Here is a 4,815-nt window from a genome sequence, read left to right on the forward strand (position 1 = left end):
AGGATCCCTATTATTATTATTTTATGTTCCCTTCTTTTTCATATGAGCAGGAGCAGGGACAAGAATATTCTTGTTGAAGCAGATCCTAAACCTGAAAGGACTCTGAAAAGGAAACTAAGAGAAGATAAATTACAATAATCCAGAGACAACCTTACAGAAATTTTTGAAAAGGAAGAGGAGATGACAGCTGAAAATAATAATGCAAGAATGATGCTTGGTGATTATACTACACCTACTTCCAAGTTTGATGGAAGAAGCATCTCAATCCCTACCATTGGAGCAAACAATTTTGAGCTGAAACCTCAACTAGTTGCTCTACTGCAACCGAACTGCAAGTTCCATGGACATCCATCAGAAGACTGTTAAGACTAATGGAGTAGATCCTGAAGTCTACAGGCTCATGCTTTTCCCTTTTATTGTTAAAGGCAGAGCTAGAACATGGTTGGACTCACAACCTAAAGATAGCCTGGACTCTTGGGATAAGCTGGTCACGGCCTTCTTGGCTAAGTTCTTTCCTCCTCAAAAGCTAAGCAAGCTTAGAGTGTATGTTTAGACCTTCAAACAAAAAGATGGTGAATTTCTCTATGAAGCTTGAGAAAGATACAAGCAGATGACCAAAAGATGTCCTTTTGACATGCTTTCAGAGTGGACCATTTTGGATATATTCTATTATAGTCTATCTGAGTTCTCTAAGATGTCACTGGACCATTCTGCAGGTGAATCCATTCACCTAAAGAAAACGCCTGCAGAAGCTCAAGAACTTATTGACATGGTTGCAAATAACCAATTCATGTACACTTCTAAGAGGAATTCTGTGAATAATGGGACGCCTCAGAGGAAGGGAGTTCTTGAGATTGATGCTCTGAATGCCATATTGGCTCAGAACAAAATGTTGACTTAGAAAGTCAACATGATTTCTCAAAGTCTGAATGGATGGCAAAATGCATCCAACAGTACTAAAGAGGCATCTTCTGAAGAAGAAGCTTATGATCCTGAGAACCTTGTAATGGCAGAGATGTATTATATGGGTGAACCCTATGCGAACGCCTATAATTGCTCATGGAGAAACCATCTAAATTTTTCATGGAAGGATCAACAAAGGCCTCAACAAGGCTTTAATAATGGCGGAAGAAACAGGCTTAGCAATAACAAGTCTTTTCTATCATCTTCTCAGCAACAGACAGAGAATTATGAGCAGAGCCCCTCTAGCTTAGCAAACATAGTCTCTGATCTGTCTAAGGCCACTTTAAGTTTCATGAGTGAAAAAGGTCATCGATCAGAAATTTGGAGGCACAAGTGGGCCAGTTGAGTAAGAAAATCACTGAAACTCCTCCTAGTACTCTCTCAAGCAATACTGAAGAGAATCCAAAAAGAGAGTGCAAGGCCATTGATATAATCAAAATGGCCGAACCTAGAGAGGAAGGGGAGGGCGTGAATCCCAATAAGGAATACCTCATGGGATGTCTCCCAGACAAGAAAGAGTTCCCTATTGAGGACCTAAAGGAATCTGAGGCTCATATATAGACCATAGAGATTCCTTTAAACCTCCTTCTGCCATTCATGAGCTTTGAAAACTATTCTTCCTCTGAAGAGGATGAAGACGTAACTGGAGAGCAAGTTGCTCAATATCTAGGAGCTATCATGAAGCTGAATGCCAAGTTGTTTGGTAATGAAACTTGGGAAGATGCACCTCCCTTGCTCATTAGTGAACTAGATACATGGGTTCAACAAACTTTACCTCAAAAGAAACAATATCCTGGTAAATTCCTAATACCCTATACCATAGGCACCATGATCTTTGAGAAGGCTCTGTGTGACCTGAGACCAGGTATAAATCTTATACCACTCTCTGTAATGGAGAAACTAGGGATCTTTGAGGTACAGGCTGCCACATTCTCATTACAGATGGCAGACAAGTCAGTAAGACAAGCTTATAGATTGGTAGAGGACGTGTTAGTAAAGGTTAAAGGCCCTTACATCCCTGCTAATTTTATAATCTTAGACACTAGGAAGGAGGAGGATGAATGCATCATCCTTGGAAGACCCTTCCTAGCCATAGCAGGAGCTGTGATTGATGTTGATAGAGGAGAGCTAGTCCTTCAATTAAATAGGGACTACCTTGTGTTTAAAGCTCAAGGATATTCCTCTTCAACCATGGAGAGGAAGCATGAAAAGCTTCTCTCAATACAGAGTCAAACAAAGTCCCCACAATCAAACTCTAAGTTTGGTATTGAACCCCCACATTCAAACTCTATGTTTGGTGTTGGGAGTCCACAACATTGACCTGATCACCTGTGAAGCTCCATGAGAGCATACTATCAAGATAGTGACATTAAAGAAGCACCTATTAGGAGGCAACCCAATTTTTATTTATCTAATTTTATTTTTATTTTATTTTTTTCTTTTATGTTTTATTAGGTTCATGATCATGTGGAGTCACAAAACAAATACTAAAATTAAAAATAGAATAAAAAATAGCAGAAGAAACAGCACACCTTGGAGGAAGAGCTTACTGGCATTTGAACGCCAGTAAGGAGCATCTGGCTGGCATTCAACGCCAGAACAGAGCATGAATCTGGCGTTGAACACCAGAAACAAGCAACAATCTGGCATTTAAATGCCAAGATTACACCCTGAGGAGAGATGGCGTTAAACGCCAGAAACCAGCATGGAACTGGCGTTCAACGCCAGAAACATGTTGCAGACTGGCGTTGAACGCCCAAAACAAGCATAGAACTAGCATTTAACGCCAGAAACAAGCATCAATCTGAAGTTTAAATGCCAGGATTGCATGCAGAGGGCATTTTACACACCTCATTGGTGCAGGGCTGATAATCCTTGACACCTCAGGATCTGTAGACCCCACAGGATCATCTCAGGATCTGTGGACCCCACAGGATCCCTACCTACCTCAATTTACCTTCACTCTCTTCACACAATCCAATAACACTCTTCCCCAAAAACCCTTTACCAATCACCTCAATCTCTTTTCCCCATCACCTCTTCACCACTCACATCCATCCACTCTTCCCCATAAACCCCACCTACCTTCAAATTCAAAATCCCTTTCCCACCCAAACCTACCCAATATAGCATGAAAATAAATGATAGAAAATAAAGAGAATGGGTAAGATCAAAAATCAAAAATTCATTGGGCTTAGGAGATGTTGTATTCTCCGGATCAAGTTCATTTTTATCTCTTCCTCAATCAATGCATCTATTGATCTCCTTGGCAATCTTAGGTGATTAGATTCCAATTCCTTGGTAATCTAATCTCTCTAAGCTTGAACAATTGCCCAATTCCTTGATTTAATTGCTCATGGGAAGAGATGAAGTATGGTCACGGATTATAATACATGTATTTCCAAATCAAAGTGTTGGGAGGATTACATGTCACTATATCCGCCCAGACCCCAATTTGGTCCAACATGAGAAAGTATTTCTAGCATGATCTCCTCATCCCTTTTCCAAGGCTCAGAGGAGATCCAATTAAGGAGAGTTTCTTTTCCAAGACAACTAACCAATTGAATTAAGATCGAAAGCTTTTTAGTAAATCAAAAGAGAAGAAAGAAGAAGAGAATGAAAACTAAAATTGATCCATCAAATTACAACAGAGCTCCCTAACCCATATTTAAGGGGTTTAGTTGTTCATAGCTCTAGAAATGAAAAATGGCAGAAAATAATACCTCCCAGCTAAAAGTGCAGAAAAGTAAATATACATAGAGTAGTTCTCCAAAGTGCCAAGCTCCTCTATAGTTCAAAACTACTCCTATATATACTACTCCTCTTGATCTTCTAGCGAGTTCTTCAAGTCTTGGATGTGGGCTTTGGATCTGGAGTTGAAGCAGTTCCAATCTTTAGTGGGCCCAGCTTGCAGAGAAGTATGAATTAGGCATGGGCGTTAGTGAAGTTAACGTTAAGTGACATTGTGGGTTCGAGAACGTTAGTGGCGATCACAATTTTCACTAACGTTCCAACCCCATATAGCCTATGTTAACTCCAACGTTAGTGGCACTAACGTAACCACTAACGTTGCCTTGTAAATCTTCGCTAGCGTTATTGGGACTCACATTTCCCAATAACGTTGGCTTATAACCCTTCGCAAGCATTATTGGGACTCACCTTTTCCATTAACGTTGCCTTATGCCCTTTGTCCCTATGATAGAGTTCACGTTAGTGTAACTAACGTGGCTCTTAACGTGGTTATGCCTCACCTTCGAGAGCGTTAGTGACACTTACCTTTGTCACTAATGCTCAAAGTGCCCCTACTCTCCATGTTAGAGCTCACGTTAACTAAGTTAACGTGGCCACTAACGTGGTAGTAATGTCATCTTCCAACGTTAGTGACAAAGGTGAGTGTCACTAACGTTGGCTCATCAATCTCAGCTCTACGTTAACTTTCACGTTAGTTGTCTTAACGTGACCACTAACGTGGACAATGCTAGTTGATCCAACGTTAGTGACAAAGGTGAGTGTCACTAACGTTGGCATTGTTCCTCTCTTTCACGTTAGAGTTCACGTTAACTAAGTTAACGTGACTCTTAACGTGGCTCATTGCCAATTCTTGGAATGTTAGTGGTGTTCACGTTTACCTCTAACGTTGGAGCTTTTTTTTGTCTCCACGTTAACTACCACGTTAACTTAGTTAATGTGGCAATTAACGTGGGCTTATGATGGCTTTGCGGGCGTTATTGGTGATCACTTTTCTCCTTAATATTGTAAGCTATTTACCATTCCACGTTAGTGGTCACGTTAACTAGATTAACGTGAGTACTAACGTGGTTCTTCCTTGCTTTCTTTGTTCTGAAATCAAGC

The 4,815-nt window shown here is 40.5% G+C and overlaps 1 non-coding gene across 1 annotated transcript; it reads right to left on the reverse strand.

Annotated features, from left to right (window-relative positions):
* Nucleotides 1-532: 532 nt before the first annotated feature.
* Nucleotides 533-640, reverse strand: LOC112712218 (small nucleolar RNA R71). Its single transcript, XR_003157725.1, has one exon. It is a non-coding gene; the product is annotated as a small nucleolar RNA R71 (small nucleolar RNA).
* Between the last annotated feature and the right edge of the window lie 4,175 nt (nt 641-4,815).

The sequence above is a fragment of the Arachis hypogaea genome, chromosome 1 (genome assembly GCF_003086295.3).
Source record: "Arachis hypogaea cultivar Tifrunner chromosome 1, arahy.Tifrunner.gnm2.J5K5, whole genome shotgun sequence".
Classification (NCBI taxonomy): domain Eukaryota; kingdom Viridiplantae; phylum Streptophyta; class Magnoliopsida; order Fabales; family Fabaceae; genus Arachis; species Arachis hypogaea.